The sequence below is a fragment of the Macadamia integrifolia genome, chromosome 4, assembly GCF_013358625.1.
Source record: "Macadamia integrifolia cultivar HAES 741 chromosome 4, SCU_Mint_v3, whole genome shotgun sequence".
NCBI lineage: Eukaryota > Viridiplantae > Streptophyta > Magnoliopsida > Proteales > Proteaceae > Macadamia > Macadamia integrifolia.
The window spans coordinates 18,056,793-18,069,669 of record NC_056560.1 but is presented as its reverse complement, the minus strand read 5'-3'; positions in this window follow the sequence as shown (position 1 = coordinate 18,069,669).

Here is a 12,877-nt window from a genome sequence, read left to right as displayed (position 1 = left end):
ATCCTGGTAGGTTTATGACTTAATCGGTGTTAACTCAATCACCGGCTCGGCTTTGTGCGAGCGTGGTCTGACATTCCCAACATAGCCAGGGCCCACACAGGCATTCCATATCTTAATCCTCTACCCCGGGTATTTTCTTTCTTTGGCTTAGGTCACAAATCTTGCTTTCCACACACATTCACATTTCTGGGGCAATTGGAGTCCTTTCCAAACTGCCAAGGCATATCAGTCCACACTTTTTCCCAAGACAACAGTACTATCAAAGCCAAACAGGAAGGCTGGTTTTTCCTGATAGAACAGGTCTTTAACAGCAGAATTCATGCCTTCCATCAGGCAGAATCTACTGAGTCAACTTCCCCTAATCCCGGGCTTCCAAATAGTTCCTATAAAGTCTCTTAATCATGTTAGACATGGGTGGGTGGGGGTTCGGATTGGTCAACTACCCTTCATTTCACCTGAGCTCTAATGCAGGTGAATTGGTCCCATTGAGGTTTCTTAGGAACCATTTGGGATTCCAGCTTCATTGGGTAGGAAGGAGTCTAAGGAGTCTTAACCCATTTTATTTCCTATCTTACACACCCAAATGTATGAAATATAATTTATGGGATTTCTCCCCATGTCAAATTTAGGTTTCCCATACAGAACACAGGGCCAGTTGGGTTCCAACTTATCCAATTTCTACCCTAGGTGTATCATCTATAAATTCTACTTACTACTGGGCAGAGTTGGAATTATATGAAGGTCAATCCCACTTCCAGTTTCATTCTTGTTCACCCAATTGGTAAAAGCCCTATGACCTGGGGTTTTTGGGATAACCTTACTGCCTATTTGGTCCCAACTGAAGTCTAGAATTCGGGGCTTTTGCTGTGGGAGACTGTATTCGGTTTCCACAATCAATTTTCCACTACTAATTTTACATTAAAGACAACCCTACCCCTGGTCGACTTCTACCCTAGCCAAATGCACTAGGGTCAGTTCGTGCATATTACCTCTTCTTAATGTCTGTGACTTGCAGGCATGGTAGGATTCACTAGGGTCAGTTCGTGCATATTACCTCTTCTTGATGTCTGTGACTTGCAGGCATGGTACGGAGGTTCTTGTGTAGCTGTGCAGCTCTCTAGCTTCTTCCCTACTGTAGCAGCACCTCTGACAGTTCTAAGGTTTCATTTGGCCACATATAAAAGAGGTAGTAGCAATAGTAGCAGCAGAGGGGCAGCACACCTTTCCCCTTGTTCCTCTTTCCTTCCTTCCTCTTCTCCTTCTTTCCTCTTCCTATTTCTCTCTTTTCTGTTTCATCAGAACATAACAGCAAAGGAATGAACAGTAGCAGCACCCTTGCCCTTATTTATTAGCTAAAACAGACCCTAAGGCCTGTTTGGCTAGTGACCTAAAATTAACCTATTAATTTATTATTAACTTCAAAACGAAATAACTAATTATAGGCTCTATTGTTTCTTATGCAATTTGGTGCATTAGAACCCTTAGACATGCCCCTATATATGGTAGGAGTGGGCAGAATTACACTGCAAAGGGGTGGGGTCCACAACAGAAAAACCCATTCTGCATTCTGTAACTCAACCGGCTGGTCGGTTTGCCACTGTAGGACCTGCCGGATCTCTTCTCTATGATCCAGTAGCTGTCCTACTTCTTAGGCTTGCAGGTCCAGCAAAGGGAAGATTGGTCCCACCTTCCTTTGACAAAGTGCCCTTCTTCCTTGGGTCCGTGGGTCAGCCTAATTCCTTATATTTTGCTACTAAATCTCTGAAATCCACATGATCACAGTCCACTTCCTCTGTAAACTGGCCATACTATTGGGCTTAATTGCTTCAAACCCTTAAAGTTTTATTCTAATTCAATTATTGGATATAAAGCTATAGGCAAGTGAATTAGAAAAGAAACTGAGTTCCATAATCAGAAACAAAGCTATAATTTCACAACCATACAACGGAATAGCATAAACTAAGATCACATTCTCCAATCATCATTTAGTACTATCATAGAAAACTAAATATGTAAGATTCAACTTGAAGCCATGACCAGAATTCATAGTTCATCAACCCAAGATAATAGAAATAGATAATAGGATTAAGTAATTTCCAGTAGCCCGTATGCAAAGGCACATCATGACCATCAACTTGGAACTCCAAAATATCTCAGCATTCTAAGGGCAAGAAGCTGAGATAACAGTACCTCAAAGTTGCAGCTAGATAGCCACAAAATTAGAGAACCTTCAGTAAGTTTATAGCCAGTGGTAACTTAAGAATTCAATTAGATATGTAGCACAACAGATTATAATGCCAGTGAGCCTTCAAATAATCTTAAATTAAATAATACAATTTCACTACTTACTTGGATGTGCAGGAAGGAACTGAGTTGAAAAGATAGAAACAAACCAATAGATAGTAGAGTTGAAAGGATAGAAACAAACGAATAGATGATTAGGATGTAAAAAAAAGTGACGAATTAATTTATATTCTTTACTTACTAAGCCATATCTTGGGAAGGTGGTTGCTCAATAGCTGCTTCTGAAGCTCAATGTTAGGACCTCCAGTGCTAAAATCTATAGTTTCCTAAGTTGTTAGCCTTGACCACATCCTCTCCCTGCCAATAGCCCATTGCAAGTGTTTCTATACAAGATCCACACAAATAGGTATTTCTTATGAGACCATGTAAGAGAAGAACCACCCTATACTCCTCTCTCTCTCTCTCCAAAAGGCTGCACGTGCAAGTTTTCTAGTCAGTACCTTTTGAACCTCAAAATAAGTTCTTTCGAATCAAAGAATCAGCATGAACCATTGTCATGGATTCAGTTTGACACTCTTTCCTCTCACATCTAGTAAGTTCATTGAATCGACCTATAAATCCCATTGCTAACCGACAAACAAGCCATTAACACCGATAGATAAAAAAAGAAAATTAGAAAATATAGGGTTTGTCGAGGCTTACATTTGCAAATTCCTTAGAATATGGATTTGTTGCAAGCTTAACAACTTTTAGATTCTATAAAGCTTTCCAAAATGGCTGGTTGTTTCATCCAGGATTGCAGCTGCCAAAATGCATCCATCTGAGCTCTAAATAGACATGAGAAACAAAAACAAGAACTAAAGTAATCAACCACAACACTTGCTTGGGGCTGCAAAAAAAAACACGATAATATGACATCAGTGTTCTAACATAAAGTACCTAAAAAAAATATAAAGTATACATAGAAACATAAACAACTACCAACTTGTATACATTGCAAGTGTAATACTCATTTACCAAACCAATCGTGAGTCCAGCCCATAAACCAATCCCAACAAAAAGAAATAATTTTCTGCACACAAAAATAAATGTATTCAACTGCAATGATGAAAAAATTTCAATTAGTCTTAAGAGCATCTCAGTCTCAGCTGGACATTCAAAATCATATGAGCAAAATAATTGATGTTGCTTATCAGTTCACATCCTTTGAAGATCCAAAATCAAAGATTTTGAAGCGCAAGAAACTAATGAGTACAAATCCATTTGTCATCAAAAGAGATGAGAAAATGAGTTGTTCCCTTAAAGAAGGTTCAATTTTGGCAACAAGAGCAGCGCCGATATCATGTGCTTTTATATAGATACCTCCACTAACTCTACCAAAGATGGTTCCATCTGATCTAAATGCAGTAATGAAAGCCTTCTAAGCACCCTTCCTTGCTTCTAGGATTGTTCTAGCGATTGCATAGGTAGCATTTGCTTAGGTTTCATCGATATAATCTTCAAATATCTTAACATCATGACATACGTAAACTAAATCTATCAAAAAGTTCAAAAGTTATCACTAAGTTAATCAATATAAAGGCACGTTTATGTATAACTTTTGAGAATTTTGTAGAATTTAAGAATCCATCATTGCCTTAAAGACTAAAAAATTGGAACCAATTCCAAGGGCATATTCATGTTGTTTAGTCCAAAGGGGGTATATGAATTCAAAGTTTTCTCTGGGTAGCATAAGGAGTTTGTGAGTCTATTATGCTAGTTAGTCTTAGTTTCATTGGGATTTCTGAAATTTTTGTTAGTTATTAAATCTTAGTCAGTTTAAGAGTCTAGTGACACTATTTTAAGTCATTAGTGGTCAACTAAGTAGCGTTTAAGTTATATTAGGAGTAGCGAAGTTCTATCAATAGTAGGATTATATTTTGAGAGTAAGTATAGGTAAATACAAGATTAAATGAAAATTTTGAGTTTTCTCAATAGGTTTTAGTAGCCGTTTCTCAAGCTTCCTCTTTGGAATCGAACCCTAATTCTCGGTCACCCGTCACCACCATAATAGGCCACTATGCATCGTCGGCACGAAGGCTATGCGATATGTCGAGTTATCATGAATCATCAGAGCAACGGACAAAGCCTACGTTGACCTTTTATCTAATAAATGCATCACTTCCAAAACTCAGGGTTTGGTGCACGTATTAGCTCTAGAATTACTACGGTTATCCAAGTAGTAGATAATATCAAACAAACTATAACTTATTTAATGAGCCATTCGCAGTTTCATAGTTTAAATTAGTTCATACTTACAAATGCTTGGCTTAATCTTTTAGACAAGCATATGACTAATGGCAGGATAAACCATGTAACTTTCCTTCTCGATGCCAAGCACCACATGAACCACATCCAATTGTGCATTTGATAGTGATAGTCAATATGTTTACGGCGGTCTATCGTTCTTGTGCAACGAGTCACAACTAAAGGATTCAAAAAGACACATATCCAACTTGCCCACAAAATGTCCCACATCTTAGAGCACAAACAATGCACATGCACCACTAAACACAAAGAAAGTGGACATATAGATCATATTCCAAGCCACTTCACACCACCACAAGGGTAGGCAAAAGAGGCGGAATGACCCATCCAACTAGGTAAGCCACATAAGAACCATTTTCAAACTCTTAACAAATGCACTTTTAGTCCCGTCGCGACCCATAGAGCTATCCATGCATAATGGTTCAATGGACAAGCAAAGAGCCCACAAACACAAGCAAACCAATAGCTACTCACGTGCATTTCGTCCATTACCAACATGATCCACCACCAAACCTACTACAATGTAATAAGGATTTGGTAAAAGAAAACTCGATAACCCAGCTAAGCACGAAGATCTCAACCCAAAACCCACTAAACCAAGAAATAGCCAACAATCAAGAGGGGGTGGAGGGACTCATGATCTGTCTGAACTTGCAAGCTTGCAACCTATGTTATTCAGAGACCCACGTTAATTTCGAATCACATAACACTTATGGAAGGAGACATGCAAAGTAGCTCCACACCTAAGTGCGACTTAGAAATGCAAGGCTCCAAATAGCATAGGCCACAAAACCTAGCATAGAAAAATTCTTGCAAGCAACAAACCCACGAGAATGCAACATCTTCTTTAAAACAAGGGGGGAGGTACTCGCATTTTGTCAGAACACACAAGCTTGTAACCTATATTCTTCAGAGACCCACGTTAATGTCAAATTACATAACAGGTATGGCAAAAGACATGCAAAGCAGCTCCGCACTTAGGCATGACTTAAAACGCGAGGCTTCAAATAGTATAGGCCATAAAACTGAGCATGGAAAAACTCTTGCAAGCAAGAAACCCTCGAGAATGCAATATAGCTTTTAAAAACAAGGGGGAGGAACTCCGGATCTATCTGAACTTGCAAGCTTGTAACCTATGTTCTTCGGAGATCCACTTTAATGTCGAATTACATAACACTTACGGTAGGAGACATGAAAAGTAGCTTCGCACCTAGGCGCAACTTATAAACACAAGGCTCCATACCTTAGGATCGACTAACCCATGTGCAAGTGTCGTTCACATGGAACCTTTCCCCTCTTCGGCCTTTAAAGTTCTCATTTAAGTATTTTCTACTAGCACCATGATCTACACATACTGCTACTCCACCCAGGCTCGTGCCCTAGGTTTTAGTGACCGCCAGGCCCTCCTACTCATCAAGGCCTGGTAGTTGCTTTGACGGCCGGGGATGGGTTACACGCTTTAGTGCCATCCATTTTCGAGGCTAGGTAATCTGGCAGGTGAGTTATTACATACTCCTAAGGGGATTTTGACTTCCATAACCATCGTCCTGTTGTCTTAACTGACTAATACCCTTTGTGGGATCTAGGTTATCGTGTAAGCTAACACCGTAATCTGACTTTTGGTTCGTCTCACATCTTTTGCTAACCAAAAATGGCCCACTTAAAGCCCTCGATTTTATGGTAGGAAATGGGGCATTTTGTGCCCCTAATGAAGCCCTCCATACCTATCTGAAGCCCTCGATTTTATGGCGCGGCTCAGTGAAGCAGCCATGCCATCCTACCTATTTAGAGTTTAAGAATAGGTCAAGGGCATTGTGTCCCTAATGCCTTTAATCATTGGTTTTTTATGGGCTTCAGTTACCCTGAGGAAAAATTTGGAGGGAACCAGCTACTAGACGGTTCGATTAGTCTTTCGCCCTTTATCCAAATCAGATGAATGATTTGCATGTCAATATTGCTACAGGCCTCCACCAGAGTTTTCTCTGACTTCGCCTCACTTAGGCATAATTCACCATCTTTCAGGTCCCAACAGGTATGCTCTCACTCAAACACTTCGCAGAAGATCAAAGTCAATCGACGGTGCAACCCAAAAAGGGATCCCACCAGTAAGCTTCTTTATGCCTTACTGGTTTACTTGCTTGTTGACTCGCACATATGTCAGACTCTTTAGTTTATGTTTCAAAATGGGTCGAATAGGTTGATGCCCAGAACGTGTAGTTGCCAATAGGCATGCCATTAAGTTGCATGCTGCCTACCACGATTGTAACAATATCTCCTCCGACATAACGCGATAACCCATGTAATACCCTACTTCTTAAACCCGGTCTGATTACACGGTTGACCCGGTTTAACCATGCAGGACCCGAACCGGAGAGAATTAGAGCGGGTTCCTTATGGGCTATGATGGCAAGGGTGACCTTAAACACCGGCTGGCCCGACAAGTCCGAGCCAGTGCCAGAAGAGACGGGAATACCCAAGCCGTGTACATGCACCTATCATAAGGCCATGTATGGATAAAGTAGGTATGTAGCCGTATATTAAGGTGCATACGTATATTACATCATATGCCAAGAGTGAGATTCGCGCCGAGGGCCGAATTTTGTCAAAATCCCAAGTTTTGGCCCTCAGGTGGGCGGACAGGTGGGTGCATCCACCCACCTGAGTGACCCACCCATGTGAATTACTTAGCATTTTAAAGAAGTATATATAGCCTTTATACTTTTCTTTTCTTTTCTCATTTATGACCCTCGTACGTTGGTGAGAAGAGTAAAGAGGAGAGAGAGAAGAGAAGGAAGAAGAAGAAGAGATGGATTTCAGCGGCGCCGAGGCTTGATCTTCCCATTCCGACGCCGGAAGAGTGATCTTCAACACTAGATCTACATTTAGAGGTGAGCAAAGTTTAGGTTCCTTAAACCTTCACCATACCCAAGTAAAACCCTTGATTTGGGTAGGGTTTCTTGAGATCTTGTAAACTCCCCTTGAAATGATGAATCTAAGGTTTAATAGATGATTTATGTGTTGATCTTGAAGGATTTGAAGAAGTATTTACAAGATTGGAGAAGCATTGTGGATTTGAAGTGATTTTTTGGGTTTGAAGGTGTTCTTGAGCAAAGAAGGTAAGATGGCTTCCCATTCCTTAAATCTAACCTAGATCTAGGTTAGAACTATCCTATAAGGCCTTGAATGTGTGAAGAATGGGTTTGGAAAAGTCCCATTTGAATCCCCAAAGATTGGGGGAAGTTGGGAAGAAACAACAGGTTTCCCGCCAAGACCGGTGGGCCAGACCGGTTGGCCATCTGGCCTGCCTATGGGCACCTGCTTAAGAGGGTAGGGACCTCGGGCACAACCGATGGGCCAACCGGTGGGCCGACCTACCCGCAGGTCCAGACCAGTGGGTCTGACTGGTGGGTCAGACAGGTGGGCTGTCCGACCCACCTGAGAGGTTCCAAATGTGATTCTTACGTCCAATTGGACCCAAATCGGACGTGTGACCTTTTAGGATTCTAAACATGATCTTATTATTGGATCGTGTTAATCTTGATTCCAAAGTGGTGAAGTACTAACCCCGATCACTCATGATAGGTTCACCAAATCCCACGCTTCTCGCACCGGATCTCACCCGTACTGAGCGTGAGTCCTTGTACACTACAGGTAAGTGGGGAGAGGACGTTTGGCCTTGTTTCAAGGCATTGTTTGGCATTCATTTAATTGTATCTAGTCTAGTCATGCCATCATGAAAATGCTATGTAGATTAGTCATCCTCACATGGTTATGCATGGGTGTTGTGTTTATTTTCTAAATGCCAAGTGATAATATGTTTCTGTGATGAATGTTGACATCATTGTGCATGAGGCATTAATAGACTAGATGCCGTAGTCGGCTTGGAAACGAGTGCATTGGTGGCCCGTGGTATGGGACGCGGTGGTACTATGCAATCGTACTATTGTCATATAGGAGCATACGGTTTAGGATTATCACCTTCCCGTGCTACGACCCTTCCCAACAGGGGTTAAGGTGTTGGGTTACCATTTGGGGGGAAGCAGTGGTCACAGTTGTTGGGTCACTGTGGCGGTTAGACATTATGCCCGGTTGGTCGTTAGGACAGTCGGTAACCCCGTTGGTATATTCAAGAGTTACTGGGGTCAGCACCTTTAATTTCTGTCATTTATTTTATGTTGAGAGCCGGTGGTCGACATATTTTTATTTTTCCGAGTACTCACGGTGGGCCTTCTCCGACAGCCCTATGGGCGTATTGCGGGATGGAGTTCGTGGCTCGTACCCGGAGTATACGCACACTGTGGTTGTAGTAGCACTAAACCAAAAACTTAGTAATGTAGCTTAGGTGGATGTGATTTAAAATGTATTGCATAACATGTAGTGCATATGGTTGTGAATTGTTGTGTGGACTACTGTGTGGTCCATCTTTCCACTTACTGAGCTAGTGAGCTCATCCCACGTGTGCACCTCTTTTAGATGATTTTGCAGGTCACCCATCTGAAGAGCACGGGGCAGGTCCCACAGTCGAGTTCCCTGAAGAGGACTGGTGGGCCCCTGAGGAGTTAGGGCACGGCACTGATTGCTAGTGCGAGAGTTGCGCTGCGGGACCGCAGTTCTGATGCCGAGCTGAGCTCCATTTATGATGCCGAGCTGAGCTCCACTTTTGATGCCGAGCTGAGCTCTACCTTGTGAAGCCGAGCTGGGCTCAACCTTTGATACCGAGCTGAGCTCTAGGTTCTGATACCGAGCCGAGCTGTATGCTCTGATTTTGATGGTTTCTTTTATGTACTTGATATGTGAATTGTACTTTTATCGTGTAAATATCATGCCTTCGGGCCCACATGTATATAACTATTATATCACAATTCGGGTATCAAGTATTATGGGAATATTCACAGGTAAACCAAGTCTTCCGCTAATCTGAAAAGCTTTTATTAGTTGTGTGTATGCTGTGGTGGAATACTGTATCAGTTGATCCTGGTAGGTTTGGGTTAATCGGCGTTAACCCGGTCACTGGCCCAGTTCTGTGTGAACGGGGTGTGACAACCCAGGCTTGGGACACCATCGTAATCCACATCGGTCTATGCGCCCAAGTCGAGTGGTGGATCAGTAGTTCACTGTTTAACATTTGATCGAGACGCATCGTCGGCCCCCATCTGCTTCCCTCTCGATAATTTTAAGCACTATTTAACTCTTGTTTCAAAGTTCTTTTCATCTTTCCCTTATAATACTCGTTCTCTATCAGTCTCACCTATATTTAGCTTTGGAAGAAATTTACCGTCGGATTGGGGCTGCATTCCCAAACAACTTTACTCACAACAATGCCTCGTGGTACGATAGGGTATGGACACGAAGGGGCTCTCACCTTCCCTGATGCCCCCTTCAAGGAGACTTGGGCCTAGTCTGCCTCTAAGGATGCTTCTACAAATTACAATTTGAATTAGAAAGCCGCTCGATTCTCATATTGGGCTCTTCCCGATTCGCTCGCCATTATTAAGGGAATCCTCGTAAGTTTCTTCTCCTCTGCTTATTGTTATGCTTAAAATTGACGAATAACCCCGCTTGACTTGGGGTCGTAGTCAAAATACCATCGAAAGATGATAGGCAATCAAGGTCCTCAAGGCCCAAGAGGAGCGAAATACGCACATAATGTCCGAACAATGGAAAAATGGCTTAAACCACCAAACATCGTGATGCTCGCCACACACAATGCCATTAACTTTGGCCGGCTGCACCTCGAACGAAGACACGTGGGGCCAATATTCGCTCCACACCACCACCACAAGGGGCAAAGGAGGTGGGGCAGATGATGGGTGACGCCCAGGTAGGCGTGCCCTCAGCCCGATGGCCTGGGGCTAACTTACATTCAAATACTCGATGGTTCACTGGATTCTACATAGTAAATATCATACTTCGCTATGTTCTTCATCGATGCGAGAGCTGATATATCTGTTGTCGAGAGTCATTAAGTTAGGTTTTGGATTAGGATAACGCACACCACCTAAAGGTGTAATGATGTCATATCCTTTCCACTGTGAGTTCCTTAACACCGACTCGCTGGTGGTTGTGTTTACGTTGGATGCTTCGAAGGATTGCATACCAACCTTACAAGGGTTAGGGAGGAAGGAACTCGCACACCCACACCCTACCTTAATCGTGTAATGCAACATGTTCACTGGTCTCGTTGGGCAGGTACCGACAATGATACTTTCCTAGGTTCACGTACGGAAACCTTGTTACTACTTCTTCTTCCTCTAAATGATAAGGCTCAATGGACTTCTCGTGACTTTGGCTGTGGCAAACCACCTACATTGCCGAGATCCGAATAATACACCAAACCATTCAATCGGTGGAAGCAACGAGCAGTGTGTATAAAGGACAGGGACATAGTCAATGGATTCAAATCTACACTATAGTAGATTTGAAAATCCTACCCACAAGCAAAAACATAAAAACTCAAAATAGCAATGGGGATCTCTGACAACTCGTAAAAATAGAACTTAGATCAATCCCAAATTACCACGCAAACTAAATCTCCCCTAATACTTGAAATCATTAAAGTTTTATTCCAATTCAATGGTTGGATATAACGATATGGGCAAGTGAATTACAAAAGAAACTAAGTTTCACAATTAGAATCAAAGCTATAACTTCACAACCATCCAACATAACAGCTTAAACAAAGATCACATTCTCTAATCATCATATAGAACCATCATATAAAACTAAATTTGTAAGAATCAACTTGAACCCCTTACCAGAATTCACAGGTCATCAACCCAACAGAATAAAAACTAGATAACATAATTTAGCAATTATCAGTAGCTCCTATTCACAGGGCAGATCAACCCCCAACTTGAATCAAAGGCACAATATGACCATCAACTAGGAACCCCAAAATATCTCATCATTCCAAGGGCCAGAAGTTGAGATAATAGTACCTCAAAGCCGCAGTCGAATATCCATGGAAACAAAGAACCACCCATAAGTTTATGGCCGGTAGTAAGTTCAGACTTCAAATAGACATGTAGCTCCATAGATTATAAACCCAGTCAGTTTTAAATAATCTTAAATCAAATAATACAATCTGACTACTTACTTGGATGTGCAGGAACTAAGTTGAAAGGATATAACCAAACCAATTGATGATAGGATGTAGAAAAAAAATCTGTCAAGGTCAAAGCATAATGAGAAGAAAAGAACAAAATATGTCTAAATATTCGGTGTAGACCTTGTATGCCTAAAATCCAGAACTTTTTTTTTTTGGTTCATGCAGGCTAAAGGCCTTGGGCTTAAGATGAACAACGAGTTCTAGTTGTAGTATTAATGTATTATGTAACAATACAAGTCCATGGTTTATACTGAGGACTTAAGTAAATTACAAAAAATGAACATTTAATCAATCAAGAAATCAATACTCAGATAAAAGAAACCCTATATGTTGTACTTTATTAACCATTCATCTCAGTAAAATACTGGCACATTTTTCAAGGTTAGACAACAATAAGAAGCCATATACTTATAGAGAATCTCAAAACCGGTAGCATAAAGTGATTTTATACTTTTTTTTTACCTACAGCTGGTTTTGAAGAGACACATAGTTATAATAGATTTGGCTCATGCATTTATACAAAAATTGGAGTGTAGGACAGAACAGAGTATTTTACTCCACATACCAAACTCATTAAACAAAATTATTGTCAAGGGACCTATGCATTAAAACTTATACATCTTGTTGGCAATGAGACAAATATTAAGAGTAATGCAGTACTATCCTAGACTATTTCTATCTACATAGGCTTCACAACTCGCAGCATAGTTCAACTGAGATGTGGAATCCTAGCTACCTCACCTTCCTAACAACATACAGGGTCCAAATATTTTGGACCAAGTCAATGAACATGCTGGAAATTTAACCTGCAAAGCAGTTTATAAGATGGATGATATTGATTTGCCACATCATGCCCATTCATGGATGAAAGTATTAATTGGAGGATAAATAGAACTACTCCTTATGCAAAATTAAAATCAAATCAGACTTTTTCATAGGTTTAATCCCCAAAACTATAGCCTCACCCAAACATCTCTCTCTCACCCAAGTTTCAATGCATATCAAGCATCATCCATTTAGCATTCTATGCTACAGTAAGTGAAAACTAAAAAAAAAACATAATTTTTCATAAAGATTGAATCCTAAAAATTAGCAGAAATCAAGTGCTTACTAAGCTGAATATCAGTGTAATGATTTATATTCAGACTTTAATAGTATTACACATTGAAAGCAGTAGTTGCTTTAATAATTATATATAAAAAAAAGGAATATATGATG